The following is a 17,210-nucleotide window of genomic DNA, read 5'->3' on the forward strand; positions in this document are numbered from 1 at the left end:
GGTGCGTAACCATGAGTCCGTCGACTCCACCGGCTCAAGGGAGCCTGAATATAAAGTTAAACCAGATTGGTCGCACACTGCTACACCTACCAGGCGTGTTCCCCCAATGAAAATGGTCCCTGAAGGTCAGCGTCGGCGGATACACCTATGCTAGAGTGTGAATGCAAGTATGCGTGGCGTGTGCCATCCCTGGACACGTGTTTCGAGGTAGTTGCCTCTCGTCAGCAGGGAGTAGGAAAATGTGTGGGGTTGCTGTGTAAGCTGCTAAAATCGTTATCAGGTCTAGTACCTCTCGTAGCGCGCAGGTGCGTAACCATGAGTCCGTCGACTCCACCGGCTCAAGGGAGCCTGAATATAAAGTTAAACCAGATTGGTCGCACACTGCTACACCTACCAGGCGTGTTCCCCCAATGAAAATGGTCCCTGAAGGTCAGCGTCGGCGGATACACCTATGCTAGAGTGTGAATGCAAGTATGCGTGGCGTGTGCCATCCCTGGACACGTGTTTCGAGGTAGTTGCCTCTCGTCAGCAGGGAGTAGGAAAATGTGTGGGGTTGCTGTGTAAGCTGCTAAAATCGTTATCAGGTCTAGTACCTCTCGTAGCGCGCAGGTGCGTAACCATGAGTCCGTCGACTCCACCGGCTCAAGGGAGCCTGAATATAAAGTTAAACCAGATTGGTCGCACACTGCTACACCTACCAGGCGTGTTCCCCCAATGAAAATGGTCCCTGAAGGTCAGCGTCGGCGGATACACCTATGCTAGAGTGTGAATGCAAGTATGCGTGGCGTGTGCCATCCCTGGACACGTGTTTCGAGGTAGTTGCCTCTCGTCAGCAGGGAGTAGGAAAATGTGTGGGGTTGCTGTGTAAGCTGCTAAAATCGTTATCAGGTCTAGTACCTCTCGTAGCGCGCAGGTGCGTAACCATGAGTCCGTCGACTCCACCGGCTCAAGGGAGCCTGAATATAAAGTTAAACCAGATTGGTCGCACACTGCTACACCTACCAGGCGTGTTCCCCCAATGAAAATGGTCCCTGAAGGTCAGCGTCGGCGGATACACCTATGCTAGAGTGTGAATGCAAGTATGCGTGGCGTGTGCCATCCCTGGACACGTGTTTCGAGGTAGTTGCCTCTCGTCAGCAGGGAGTAGGAAAATGTGTGGGGTTGCTGTGTAAGCTGCTAAAATCGTTATCAGGTCTAGTACCTCTCGTAGCGCGCAGGTGCGTAACCATGAGTCCGTCGACTCCACCGGCTCAAGGGAGCCTGAATATAAAGTTAAACCAGATTGGTCGCACACTGCTACACCTACCAGGCGTGTTCCCCCAATGAAAATGGTCCCTGAAGGTCAGCGTCGGCGGATACACCTATGCTAGAGTGTGAATGCAAGTATGCGTGGCGTGTGCCATCCCTGGACACGTGTTTCGAGGTAGTTGCCTCTCGTCAGCAGGGAGTAGGAAAATGTGTGGGGTTGCTGTGTAAGCTGCTAAAATCGTTATCAGGTCTAGTACCTCTCGTAGCGCGCAGGTGCGTAACCATGAGTCCGTCGACTCCACCGGCTCAAGGGAGCCTGAATATAAAGTTAAACCAGATTGGTCGCACACTGCTACACCTACCAGGCGTGTTCCCCCAATGAAAATGGTCCCTGAAGGTCAGCGTCGGCGGATACACCTATGCTAGAGTGTGAATGCAAGTATGCGTGGCGTGTGCCATCCCTGGACACGTGTTTCGAGGTAGTTGCCTCTCGTCAGCAGGGAGTAGGAAAATGTGTGGGGTTGCTGTGTAAGCTGCTAAAATCGTTATCAGGTCTAGTACCTCTCGTAGCGCGCAGGTGCGTAACCATGAGTCCGTCGACTCCACCGGCTCAAGGGAGCCTGAATATAAAGTTAAACCAGATTGGTCGCACACTGCTACACCTACCAGGCGTGTTCCCCCAATGAAAATGGTCCCTGAAGGTCAGCGTCGGCGGATACACCTATGCTAGAGTGTGAATGCAAGTATGCGTGGCGTGTGCCATCTCTGGCCGTAGGAAGCAGATTCCTCTGTGGCAGGTTCAGGGGGCAAGAGGAGACCCTTATCAGAGGAAGGATTGAGAACACTAGTCTTCTGTAGATCCTAGTACCAATTGATATCCTGGTAAGGTTAAGTGATCTCATCACCTGGGTCATAGTCATTGTCCAAGTCAGTCCCTAAAAGGGAATGTCAAGTGTGTTATTTCCCTTGTGGGGGTGGCAAATCAAGTGGGGGAAGAGGAGTCTTTAGTGAAATCGGGTGTTACTTCGATTGGGGTCAGACAAGTGTTGACTTGGCATCGCAAAGAACAATCTGCATCCCCTCTTCTGGCACCAATGGAGTTGGCATCAGCATCGAAGAGCCCATGGCTGGCGTAGGTTGTGTTGCCGAAAGCAGGGTTGGAATTGGAGCCGAAGGCAAAGGGGACTCCGAGGGTCCAACTGACGTCAGAAGTGAGCCCGGTGGGGGTATTCTAGGTGGAAGGCCTCTCGACTCCTTGGAACCCCAGGATGTGCCAGAGGAAGTCAGTAAGGATCCGGAGAGCATGGCAGCATGGAACTATGCAATCTGTTGCGATGTGGATGAAAGTCCCAGAAACTCTGGTTGTGCTGGATTCAATCGTGGGTTCGGCTCTGGAGTAAGCTGATTTTGGGAGCGAGATGTGTGGTGCCACTATCGTGCATGCTCTGGTGAATGCGAGAGGCTCGAGGGAGCGGAATCCTGATTCAATTTCTTGTGCTTCTTCTAGACTTACCTAATGATTTTGACAACGAGGAAGATCAACCTCTCGAGCAACTTTGAGAACTCTGGGAGTCGGAATGGGTCAGAGACCAAACTTTGGACGGAGACCACGACTTGGAGCGGTTCCGTCGAGGAGCGTTTTTGTGCTTGGCGATGTTGAGCTTTGCTTCAGCGGTTCCTTAAGGCATTCAAGTTCATTGACGTACAGCTGATACACGCCTTGGAGTTCTGGCCCGATCTCAGATACCACAGGCATACCTGGTGGGGATCTGTCACACACATTTGTTTGTGACAGTGATTGCGACTCGTGTTGTGCTCATGCCACTGCTCGTGCCACTGTGTCGTATTATTATTTGTAATGCGTTCTGGTTCTAGGGTGTTATGTGGGGAGGCAGGGACGGCAGTTGAATACTGGACAGGTTGCTGTACGGACCGCGTCCTCTTTGCTCTGTACTTTGGCAATAAGGTACTTATACCTTAAACTGAGTCAAGCACTTACTACAATTTGGCGACGAGCGCCAAGGTACAGCAACAGACCCATGGCATGAGGAGGTTGTTGTCCTAGATATTGGGAGCGGCATCATTGAGGTGGCCGGAGGCGTGTTGTTGCTTGTGGGGACGCGTTGTTCAGTGCGGAGGTCAAGTACTTACTACTAAATATGTCCTTTTGGGGGTGACATTCTTTGCACACTGGAGAACTATTTCGAGGGAATGTCTCACAGAGAAACAAAGGGAGTTCCAGATGCGCATCTGATGGTGCAGAAAGAAAGGAACTGACATTAGTGTGCAGTCGTGGTGCCTATATGGGCCCTGCACGTCATTTCTGGATCGAATTTGCATTAGTGCAGATGTGCACAGCGCAACTTAACGCCGCTCTGAGGTACTACTGGAAAGGTTCCAGATCAGTCTGATGCCTGGGGAATATACAAAAGGTGAGGAATCTGCAGCTAAAAGCCTCTTTCAGATAGTCCAATTTGCGAATACGGGGTAATATCCCTAATCCTGATCCCCCACCACCCTGTGGGTGCTACAATCGCCCCCTCTCCTTTCCTTCCTCTCTATGCTCTATTCGCCAGCACAAGGTGTAGGTTTGAAATGACGATAATGATTTAAATCCTAACTTGCACATGTTGTGTGATCTGTGGCAAATCGCTTAGGTCTGCTATGCTCAATTGCATTCATTGCTTGTTTAAAATGTTAGTCCACAGAGGCCAGTCAGTGTGTAATGTGTGTTAAGCAGGTACATTCATTCATTTGGATAACAGCCAATCCGCTACATGCCAGGATGGTCATCTTCAGCTTCCCTTATATTTTTAACAGCCTCCCGCATGAAGCAAAACTACAAGTCCATGAATCCATTTTTTTGGCTGAAGACAGGGAGACGAACACTTATCTGCTGGGAGATCTAGGTATCTTTTTCCTTTCCTTATCCCGCCCACTTCCTAACAAATTCTCAGCCATAATATGACTGCAAATATACTTGGAAAGTACAGAATGTGAAAATAATAGGACATTAAAGATAGAAAAGATGTTTCATATTGTGTGGAAAATGATAGACCTTGTCAAGATGCAATCTTTCTTGTGGAGTCTTTCGAATGCTTCGTAAAGGGCGATTTTCTGCATTTATCGGTATGATTCCCCAGATGTCATTTTACAAGAATTGGCTGCAGGTGGTATGGTGAAATTGTTTAGAATGGAACTGTGTGCCTAACTTGGGGTTTGAGAGACTGGCATCTAAGTGTCTGCCACAATAGGCCATTCTGATGCTGGCATTTGGAAACTGAAAGGTTGGCACTTTAATCTGTCTGTGATGCTGATATTGTTTCACATCCAAAGTGTTGTCATCTGGAACTTTTAAGAAGGACCATTTTCTTCTGTGGGTGAAAGAAAGACTACCCTAAGTGGGTCCAGCCTATAGCAGGCGCAGGCATAAAGGGTTGCACTGGTACTGCCAGGTCTGTGTCAGCTTTATGTGATGAGGGGCGTTTGAACGGCTGCTACCTTTCCTGGATATTCTATGAATATGATTGAAGCCTGCACTGCTGCAGCAGTTGATGCAATTCCTGATCTCTGTACACCTTCCACAGTTGTGTCTTTTCATATTGGGCAGTAATTGCACCATGGGTAGCACAGCGTCGACATCTGGCAAACGATGGTTAACTTAGGGTGTGGGCTGGTTTCATCTCTGACATGATAGCAACCCTGTTGGTATATATTTATTTATAGGCTTGTAACTCCTCTCCTCTAGCAACTTTTTGTTATTTTATTAATCCTGAACACATTGTTTAATTTTGCACTTATTGTACTTTTTTATTATTTTTGTGATGTCACTTCCTTTTATGGCATGGCGTCAAATGTCACATTATATCACTTCCTTTTATGCCACCAGGATTGAGGTTCTGTGATATCATTTCCTGGAAAAAGGGTGTGTGGCGTCACTTCTGGTCCCCTGACATTTTGGTGAATCGTTCATGCCAGGGAGATTACCACTTACCTATTCAATTCAAATAACATTATTTCGGCTTAAGCCATAATAGTGAGCAGAGTAAATAATCAATTATCATGTGATCAAAAAATTATTTTGGAGAGACTTGGGATAGACTCTGAAGCCTACATAGTGCACTTTAGAAAAGAATAATTGGTTGCAAGAGAGACTTCAAGAGTTTTATACCATTGACATGTGCAAGTCAACTTGCTGCAGAGGGCCGAACCCGAGTTATAGGCCCGAGCTGCAGGCCAGGGCCTATAACGAGGGAGAGGGCCTTTTACAACTGATATAGTCTGAGGCAGAAGGGCTATACGCCTATTAGAATATTCCACTCAATAAGGGTAGAATGTCTTCATGTTTCTCCCTTTATAATTTTGAACAAACATTGGGATGTTAGAGCTCCCGGCTTATATCAGGCATTAACAGCCCAGAACTGTCTTTAATGGAGCTCTCAACATTCCAAAGTTCTCTTTTATATTCTTATCTTTTGGTGGTTTTTCCCCTCTGTATACCAGCTTGCATTGGCATATGATTACGTAGATCACATGTTTTAATTGCAATTCGTAAACTCCTTATAACGCATTTGAACGCCATTGCATGAAAAACAAGTCCCTTCAGTTGTTTGTCGCCACACATTTGTGCTGCTCCTCTGGTGCTGAATTACTTCAAGGGTGTTGATCTGTTTCTAGCAGGATTTCAGGTCTCTTATCACAAGTAGGATTTTTAGGTTTTATTTTGTGCATAAAACAAACATTGCTTTTTTTATTTGTGGTCCACATTGTCAAGAATGCATAATTTTTTCTCCATTAATTTCTGAAACGTGCTGGCATAATCACAGAAGGTAGTGGCAAAAACTATTCAGTCAGGTTTGTCTTTTTATCTTCACTAAAGAGAATATTCATGGGGAGTATACCAGGCTTTTTGGTACTTGTGAGTAGAACCTGTGATGAAGCATGATTTTTGCGAAATAATCCTCCTTGATCAAATCTGCTCATATTTATGTTATGAAAACAAATGACTAATGCTGTGAAATTAGCATGGGTGACTTTTCACAAATTTACATGAAAATGTGCAAGACAAAGCACAACATATCTAGTAATAAATGTAGTATTAGACATGTAGAAAGCATGAATGATATAAAGTCGTTTTTTTTATGGACTAAAACATTATGAGAGAGTCTTGAATAAAATGTTACATTATAAAGTTTTCACGTAGAAATATGAAATAATAATAACAAGAACGTTTTATGGAAAATGTTTTGTGAAGTGCTTATTTCCTTTCTTTATAACACGAGAGAGACATAATTATTATTAATGAGCTTAATTAGACTGCGCTTATGAATTTAATCAGAATAATTAATCTTTTGCCATAACAATTTCCTTATGTATTTTCTTTATATATGTCTTTTATAATGAAAATGTGCTTTATTCCTTAGAAAAACCGTTGGATTTGCAGTTCTGATTTTCCTATGAAGGCCTAAAACTCTGCTGGAGAGATTTTCTTTCTTAAAATGTAGGCCGAAAAAGAAATGTATTTTGTCCTTCACTAGTTCTGAAATGCGGTTTAGTTTGTTTAGTTGTGCACAAAGTAATCTCTGGGAATTTCCTCTCCGTGCTAATTATTTATTCTTTTATAAATGATTTGGTCGACAAATGTTGCAAGCTGAGGTGGAGCGTGCACGAGGACGTGGATAAAGTTGCAAGATTCTTTTCCTGCTTCGGCGGAAGGATGACAGCTTTCGAATTAACAATGGACTGTCTAAGGAACCTGGATGAACTGAATGGGATGTTGATCACCTCATTTTTGAAAGCCAATGAAATCGTGAAGAATTTGTGAATTTAACTTTAGGGAGTTGGGGGGGGGCAGACCTAGCCTTGCCCGAAGGTGGCCACGCTCTAGGCGAGCTCCTTCAGCCGCTACCAAATAAACAGCATTATCCTGCGCCCAGAGTAATATTGAGGAATTAAAAGACACTGACCTGAACTCCGTAGGAGGTCGAGCACACAAAACCGGCTCCAGGCGCCGATGACTCCCCGGATCGCCTCTGTAAGTGTGCAGCGGGCGGGGTCCTGTGGTCTGGATGGGGAGCACGCGGCCTGCGGACCTGTGGAGGCGAGAGTCACTCTGCAGATGCTGTTGTAGACCGCTGGCTGTGAGCTGCTCCTGTGCTGGCGGGCGCTCTGTGGTGTGGTTTGGCGTCCACAGGGCTGATGACTGCGGCCGAGGGGCCGACGGAGCCGGGGGGCTGCTGCCATCCTGCGAGGACGACTGGCGGGGTCTGTGTGTCTGCGGCGGCGGCCCGATAGGTGTACATGACTTGCGGTGGACTGCCTGGTGGTCTTGCTGTGGGCTGCGGTTGCAGGGCCGAGGGTGCAGCCGCAGTGCTGCAGACTGGATGCTGGGCTACGCCGGCCTCGGAATACACTGCGGGGGGCATCCGCTGCGGGATCAATACAGGCTGCGCCATTCCCCAGCCATGAAAAGTACGAGCAGCCTGCCTGAGCTCCAGAGAGCCTCGTGATGTGTGGGGCAAAGCGGAGCAGATAAAGGAACTCTATCTGTGTGCCTGATGGCATGGGGCAAAGGACACTTGTGTCACAGTGAGCCAGTTATACCGCAGAGCTAAGCACTGGAGCGTACCAAGGCACTGTATCCCTGCTCTAAAACTCCCAAATAAAATACTGTACATAACATGTAAGCCTGGGTACCTAGAGGACTACAGGAAGAGTCTGATCCTGCGGAGTGAGGCCCCACTGTGCTAAAGCATTATTTGCTACTGCCAGCCACCACGCTTGCGTGACAGCGGCACGGCTGAGCGAAAAGTCGGCGCTGGGTGTGGGAGAGGTGCTGCCCACGCCTCACTGTACTGCGTCGGTCCATTACCACCATAGGAAAGGTGGATAAGATGCAGTTGAAGCTTAAGTTTGATTGCCAAGGGGCCAGGGGTAGCTGTACAGCAGAGCACGAGGGCCCAGAGAGGCCGGCCTTGGCTCCAGAGACACAGAAGACACTCAGAGCAGCATGATGGAGGCCCAGCACAAGCTGGAAATGGCCTTGGCGGGGCAGCAGACTAAGGCAGAGGACCTTGAGGTGCGATCGAGGTGCAACAACATTCGGGTACTTGGCGTTGCAGAGACCACGAATACCGGAAATATGGAGCGCTTTGTCAAAAAGCTGCTAGTTGAACTGATGGGTGCTGAGAGCTTCTCTAATATATTTTTAGTAGAAAGAGCACACAGATCAGTAGCGCCACAGCCACCGCCAGGAGCAAGACCTTGACCCATCATTGCAAGCCTCCTGACCTATAGAGATAGAGTCGCCACGCATTGTCGGGCCAGATAGCTGCGAAATCTCCGATACGAAGGTATGACAGTCTCTATCCATCCAGACTTCATGTCGCAGGTCCAGGAAGCACTAAAGAAGTTCTTACCAATAAAAAAAAAACGACATGATATGAAAGTGGAATACGGAATGCTATACCCCGCCAGGCTCACACCCACCCTTGAAGGCACTCTCAAGATCTTCAGGGATCCCAAGGATGCGCAGCAGTTCCTGCTGCACAGGACCAAGGCAAGCAGCCAGCGGAAAACACCCAGGTGCATCGAGGATGAATCAGGCCACACCTCGGGTCTGGATGATCCAGGCTAAGACAGTGAGCCGTGGTGTGGCCTACCTAATTGCCCGCTTCTCCTAGCGAGGAACTGTAACAACAAGTTTATATGTACTTTATAAAGAGGAGGGCGTGTGTCTGTATTCAACGCATGGGGACATGTGCAGTGGGTGCATTAAAGATGTTAATTAAGCGGCCCCCCACAGAGTAACAACGCGGGAGTGAACAGCAGGCCGCTATCGCCACTAGGTATGCGTCACAACCTATAATTAAAAGTGTGGGGTGGGTGGGGGGAGTTCTGGGTATTGAGTTAAGGGAGGGCTATGTCTCTGATGCATTTGGGGTTGGAAATGGGTATGGTTTGTGTTTGCACCAATCATTATGTCGCAGTTGAGGAGCCGTTCACCTATAATATGCAAGCCTTCACATGCCAAAAGAGCAGCACAGTAGGACTCTATTATGGCACAAGTTAGTAGGCCCCTAACCTTGCTCACCTGTAACGTCAGAGGTCTGAATAATACGCAGAAAATTTGAAAGGTAATGGCTTACTTGGACAGGCATGGTGTGTAGGTAGCCTGCTTGCAGGAGACCCACCTGGCGACGCATACGGAATTGAAGGTGGGGGCTCGCTGGGCATCCACACGTATTGCATCATCATACTCGTCATATGCCAGGGGGGTGTTGTTGATGGTCAGAAAAAACATCCCATTCGCACTGCTCCACTCCATTACTGACACATGTGGTCGTTATATTATTGTGCAGGGCATTTTCAGCGGAACGACACTGACACTTGTCAATGTTTACGGTCCCAATTCCGACAATCCAACCTTTTTTGCACAAATATGGGCGCGATTGCACAAATTACCCCCAGCGGCAGTAGTATAGGGGGACTTTAACACTTGTATAGATCCAGCGCTTGACAGGTCAACTAATATAGATAGATATGGTAAACAAGCAGCAAGGGTTCTTAAAACAGGAATGGAGGAGCAAACTTTAATTGACATCTGGAGGCTACTGCATCCGGGGAGACGGGAAGGCATGTGCACCTCTGCCACCCACAACACATGGCCCAGAATAGACTTCTGGTTGACGTCACAGGAGGTCAGCACATGGACGCGCAATGTCGAACACCTGCGTAGAACCCTCTCAGTTCACGCCCCTGTCCCCTTGGTTCTGTACCTCCCCACACACACGCACCTAAACAAGTCACATGGCGCTTCCCAGCGCCGGCATTGCTAGAACAGGTTTTTAAAGTTGAGCCACGGCTAGCCGATACAGAATATTTTGAACATAATATGGGATCAGTCACTAGCGAGTCCACATTATGGGAAGCTTTCAAGGTGACGGTGTGGGGAGTATGTGTTGGAAAACAAAATGGTGTATTACAAGACATTCACCAGCAACTTACTAAATTAGAAGTGCCGCCCAGGGCACACGCATGCAGCACGGTTACAAAATATTTGCACTCCAACACACTTAGTCAAACTAGTGGACGCCCAGGGCGGTGAGCACTATGACACATCAATGATAGCGGGGGTGCTCACAGACTACTACACACAGCTTTAGGACTCAAGCCAGCCTGCCCCGGATGTTGAAACTATAGAATATCTGGAGGAGGTGGCTCTGACGTGGCTGTCGAATGCGCAAAGGGAATACTTTATGAGGTCAAGGAAGTGATAAGGTCCCTGCCTAATGGGAAATCCCCGGGCACTGATGGCCTGACAGGCAAATTCTATAAAGAATACAGCGATATCCTGGTACCCTATCTTCTCATGATGTGCACGGAGGCCTACGAGCAAGGAGTGCTCCCGCCGACCCTCAGGGAGGCCTTATTAATAACGCACCTTAAACCAGACAAAAAACCTTACCAGTGTGACTCATATAGGCCTTGCTCTCTCATCAACACTGACGATAAAATCTTAGCTAAGATCTTGGCCACCAGAATGCAGCCATTAATGCAGCATTTAATCCTACCAGATCAATCAGGATTCATTCCCTCGCGCTCCACTACTCATAGTTTGCTCTTCTCCACCAACTGGATCCCGAGTTGCCTGCTGCGGCGGCGTTACTTGATGCTGCCAAAGCATTCAACTCTGTTGAATGGGCATACATGTTTATGGCTCTTAGACAAATGCGGTTCCCGCAGAGCTATCTCCGATTAATTAAATTATTATATAGTAGGCCGGTTGTGAGAAAACGGGTGAATGGCATTACAACGGATACCCTGGCCATCCGTAGAGGTACTCGGCAGGGTTGTCCATTGTCACAGCTGCTATTTACGCTGGCTTTAGACTAGAGCCTCTGCCGTGCAAGATACGGCAGTGTCACATGGCTGTGGCACCTCAGTTCAGGACACAACTTATAGGAATATCGCTATATGCCGACGAAATGGTTTTATACGTTTGCAATCCGAAGGAAAATCTGATTCCCTTACTAAGGGAATACATTCAGTTTGAACGATACTCCAGATTATGTATAAATTGGTCCAAGTCGACGGTCATCCCGCTAACGCCCTGTACCATACAATTCCCATTGGACTTTCCTTTGCTTTGGCAGTCGAATCTGGTTAAATACTTAGGAATCTGGGTGCATAAGGATCTTGAGCTGGTGATCTGGGAAAATTATGGAAGAGCCCTTACCAAGCTAGAGCACCAGGTGACCCGCTGGATCCGGCTGCCATTGTCACTGGTGGACCGCACTGCGATCCAGAAAATGATAATTCAACCGCTTTTTTTGTATCCATTCCTCAATATCCCCATCCCACTAACGCAGCAATTTTTTCGGGAAGTACAATCTCAGCTCAACACACTCACATGGGCAGGCCGCCAAGCGCATGTTAACTGGAAAGAAGTGACACGCCCATGTGCCCAGGGGGTGTTCGGAGCTCCGGATCTACAATTATATTACCTATGCGATTAGGCACACTATGCACATTATTGGATGCATCCACATAACTACCTTACACAGTGCGGTGGGAAATTATATTGCTCACCCTGTACCACCGGCCACCCTTATTCCACAGGTAGCTACTGGGTGGGGCACCGCATGCAGGGATCAATCCAGTCCTGAGCACTATAGTGGCTTGGTGGGCGCTGGGGAGGGGAGCCCCAAAGCTCCCACTCTATGCTCCAGCCCTCCCATTAACACAAACCTCAAACATATCCGTTACGCACAAGCAGGGGGCGAGGACAATTTTGTCTGAAAATGGCTGGCGTACTATGGGTGACTTGTTTCATGAAGAACTCTTCATTACTTCTCCAGTTACTGCCCAGGACACTAGGACCTCACATCTGACTGTCTTCACTTACCTAAGACTGCGTTTGGCAATAAAACAGATATATTCATCATTCCCCCGGGAACCACCAACTCTCCATACCCTGCAGTTACTGCTGCAAGCACCCACACGTGTTCGCCTTGTCACAAAACTCTATGCTGCAGCACAGCAAGAGCAACACAGGCAGGCTGAAAAGGCTTTGGATAAGTGGAGTGCTATGTTGGGCATACCACTATCAACTGCAGAGTGGACATTCTGCTGCTCCTTAACTGAAATGCTCACACCTAACTGTAATTTGCGCATTATCCATATAAAATTTCTGCAGCAAACACACTACACCCCAATGCAACTGAACAGATATGGCCTCCGTTACCATGATACATGCAAGCGATGTGCAGCTGCGCAGGCAGATTTTTTACACATAGCATGGGCATGCCCTATCATAAAGGAATATTGGGATAAGGTGCTAAGGGTCCTACTCAATATGGTATCGGAACCATTAACCAACACCCCACAACCCTGCTTACTAGGGCTGTTAAGGGTTAAGTCAGTGTTAAATTGCAGATTGGTATCCGTCGCTCTTTTGCTGTCCAAACGATGGGTTGCGATGAAGTGGGGTGGCAGGAAAGCTCCCAGTATTTAAGACTGGATAACAGGCTTAGTCTATTGCAAAAAACTAACAACGTATGCAGAAGAACTGCCATCAGCCTCAAGAGCAAAAGACATTTGGGGACCACTGGGTCAATATCTGCAGGCACAAGTTGTGGATTAGGGTGGACGGGGCCTGATTGCATGCTGCTTGCTGGTGGGATATGTATTGCATATGTGTATAGGCTCAATATGGAAATTGCTGTCAACGGCTCTTGAATTATACCAAACTGTACTGTACATGTGGTGGTGGTGCAAAGATATACATAATTGAACAGTGTTTATTATCTGTAAAATCATTAAATAAAATATAAAAATTAAAATTAAAAAAAACTTTAGGGGTTTGGACATTTGACATTTAGGGTATGATTATTACTGGGAAAAAGATTTAGGTAGTAGCTGTTTCTATGAGAGGAGAGCCTTGCTGCTATTTCCCTGCGCTACTCTGGCTGGCCGCTGTCTTAGCAATGTCTGACTGAGGCTGTCCTGATTACTTTGCACTTCATCGGCTGATGATGTTGCCTTAAGCTATACCTGTTCGGCCGAAGGATTAGCTCTTCCTAACTATTGCATGTTGTGCATTAGTTCTCATTGATCTAGGTTTGTATGAAAATCAAAATTGCATATTGATATTTGCAATGAACTGTTTCCTTTTGTCTCTCTTTCTCTCCACTCACACCTGTTATTGATATTGAAATGAATTCATTATAAGCTGTATTTCTCTTATTTGTGATTTTACCTGAAACATTGAACTAATAAAGGGGCATATTATCAAGGGCAGGCAATAACATTATCGCAGCTTTAGCGTCCGTTTTCGGGCGAAAAGCGGCGATAATGTTATCGCCTTATTAACAAGGACACGCTAGCGCGTGTTTCCTTGTCTTAGCACCCGGTTTCCTATCGCCTCGCCTCGCCTCGCTAATGAGATGCAAGGTTGACGTGCCCCTTACAACTACATTATGAAATATGGCTAACGGTGCTTCGCTGTATTTACAGCAAAGCCCCGTCCGGTTTAGCGCTGATTTTTTTCGCGCTAACTGGGCCTTAATGCTGGAATTTACTGTCTGTTTCCTTTTATATTTGTGTATTGACAATCCATATTCAGAAATATTAGATAAAAGTGATTTGATAAGTAATCAGAGTTTGTCATTATTGACAGAATTGGATTATTGTGACAATGTTTGTTAGTTAGGCATTTCCTTCATTTAGGTCCTCATGAAGGGAATTTTATTTGTCTTTTCATTATCGAATCCCTATTAGCTCTACAAAAAGGTTCATCGGAGGAACTGGTTTTGTAAGAGATTATTGAGTTCTTATGGGCCCGAACTCCTAGTTATTAAAGATCCAGTATAATGAAAATAGGGTTATTATAAATGGTTATAAAAATTTTACACTGCTTCCGCTGCATCAGTTTCTGGTAGTTGCATCGGATGGTTAGTTTAGGCTAATCATACTGGATAATAAAGAATACGGGATTTGTAGGGACAGACGTTTATTGACTACGTACCTTTATGTTATATGTTGTGGTCCGTTGTTGACCTTAAGGGAAGTAAACATCCGTTGTTGGCCTAAGATCCCAGGATTAGCCTAAGGGCAGTCTTAGTGTGGCATACACTAAATGAAGTGCGTTGTCTGCTGTTGATGCAGTACTGAGCAATGGTCGTATTGCACAGGGAATCTTGAAGTAAGAATAGTGGAGATTTATTTGGGTACCTTCGGAAAGCACATCTGGAGTAGTCCCAAGAGGTTTCACTTGAGTGAGGGTAAAACCGCACTGGCCGAGATTTTGCTGAAAGCAAAAGGAAATCTCAGAGTATATGTTTCTATCAATGTATTTCTTTTAGTAAGCAGACAAGCTAGTTTTCATGTAGTCTGTTTTATTAAAAAGACTTTGAAAAGACGCTGATGCTGATTTTGTAAAGGGAGGGTCTGTCGCAGGAGTTATACTGATGTCACAAAGTGGTGTGCTGGTATTGGTCAGCTGATGTGAAATCATCACAGAAAGTGCCACGCTGGTATTGGTTGGTTGGTGTGAACAGTGCTGGGGTTGGACAGAGAAATTGATTCTGATTGGTAGTAGAGAATCATAATATGGAAGAAGAATAGTTGAAGAATTACTTATATAGTTTAGTGTTAGTGTCTAATAATCATGAAGTTACTAAAAATGTTGAAGACTTTATTTAGTACAGATGAGTCTATACCCATTAGAGAAGGAACACCAGCTTCTTTTATGTCATTAGAAAGGGGAAAACCATACGTGTACTTGGTTAGATAATTGGATAAAATATGCTGAGAAAGATGGTATTTTAGCATTTCCAGAGAATGGTACTTTTAATACTAGAATTTTAGTGTATTTAAGGAGACAAATGAATGATTTGAGACCTAATCCTAGACCTATGCTGTATGATGCTCTTGAAGAATGGGAAAATGAAGCATACAAAAGAGAAAGATATAGGTACCAAAATAAATACAAGAATACTTTGGGTAGATATTCAGAAGCAAAATGGGATGCTCAAATGAAAATGTGGAGAGATGTAGCAGAAGGGGCAGGAATGTTTCCGGTTATGGTAGTGGAGACTAAAGAAGGAGAAAAATGTAAGGAGGAAAAGAAAAATGTTGAGGAACAAAAATCTAAAAATACTGATTCTTTTGAAGGTAATGATGATATAGATGATGAATTTTTAAATGAATTATTAATTAATAGATCACCCCCATATCAAGAAGAACAGGACAGGATAGAGATACATTCTTTACCAAGTGGTCCATTGATTCAGATAGAAGTCCCCCCAAGAGAAAAATTCTGTAAATGTGAGTCAGAAGGAAAATTCAGTTAGAGAAGATTTGGTAAGAAAAATAACACAAATTAATCTGAATCCTGATGTTTTGTCAGTTCCAGTAACTATTGCTCCGATAGTTCCATGGTACAATGATGGACAAGGTATTTCTCAAGTGCATGCTTTAACAGTACCCGATAGAAGCATGAATGGAGTTCCTACAGTTTACAGAAAAATTAATGAGACTTATTAAGGGTTAAATAATATTAGTGGAACAAATGTTAGTGTAATTACGGGAGAATCAGAATCATTAATAATAATTTCAGAAAGATCAGTGGAAACTCCAAAACGAGCTATACATCTAGATCCAAAAAGATTATTGCTAAGTGGGAAAAAATGACACGACATGAGGGTTAAGAAGTGAATCGACTGAAAATACTCAGAAATCATTAGGTCCTATGCCAGAAGAATTAGATGAATGGATAAGAGAAATAGCATCTGGCGGTAGTGTACAGAATAATAATAATTCAGGTGTAGCTGTGAGTACATTCAAAAAAATATATATTTTATTAGATTTTTTCATACCCAAAAAAACATAAGACTCAGTTATAGCATGTGGACACATTCTATCATATGACAACTTGTTGGCTGTTCCCGCCACCCTCCTCCCCCAGTGCCAGCCCACCATTTATGGACCTATTACCAGTTATGTAATGAGAGTACGCAACAGGGGAACCATCCGTAACTACCGACAATGGCACCCTGGGCCTTGTACCAGCACCAGACTTGTTTAAGAGAACTATACATCCAATCCAGTCTCACTTGGTGCCTGTGGTATAACAACAGTGGAATTATCGTCACCATTTCTAGTTATGCGGTATGCGGCATTTAAACCCCAGAAAGTTTTAGGTCTACTGCGCGGGGGCAGTACGTCACTATAATTCTCCGTTTGGGTGCAGCAATATAGCATATCTTTCTCCCATTGGGCTATCGTAGGGGTGGGTCCTCTAGACCAACAAATCGCAACCCTGCGTTTGGCCAGAAACAGTCCCATATCTATCAACCTGCGCACACCTATAGGTACTGGCTTGGAGTATCCCAGCAGCGCTAGCGCCAGATCCGGCGCGAGCACCACCTCAGTTATATCTCCCAACTTCTGAAAAACCAGTTCCCAAAACTTAGATACCCCCGGGAAAGTCCAGGCCAGATGTAAGAAATCAGCTAGCTGCGCGCCACATCTTTCACAGCTCGCTTCGTCTCTAAGGCCGCAATGGTGCAGTCTTTCCGGTGTGTAGTAGACTCTGTTTAAATACTTAAAGTGAATCAGGCGATGTCTACCGTTTAGTGAAATGCGTTTTATACTGGTGCATCAATACGTCCACATGACGTCATCAATGTCTCTATCTAAATCTCTCTGCCAAGCATAACTCGCGTTAGTGTAGTGGTGCTCCCTATAGGACATGGACAATTTATATATTTTGGACACAATCCGCACCGGTGACTCAGTTTTTATGACATGGGTCAAGGCAGGGAGCTCCGGTGGTTCCATCAAGTCTCGTCCCAGGATATTCAGCAATGCCTGTCTGGTTCTGTGAAATTGAAATCTAGTAAGTGGCGATACTGTAGTTTTGTTTGTCTCCATGTCCTCCCAGTGTCGTGCCGTGCCCC

The sequence above is a fragment of the Triturus cristatus genome, chromosome 2_2 (genome assembly GCF_964204655.1).
Source record: "Triturus cristatus chromosome 2_2, aTriCri1.1, whole genome shotgun sequence".
Lineage (NCBI taxonomy): Eukaryota > Metazoa > Chordata > Amphibia > Caudata > Salamandridae > Triturus > Triturus cristatus.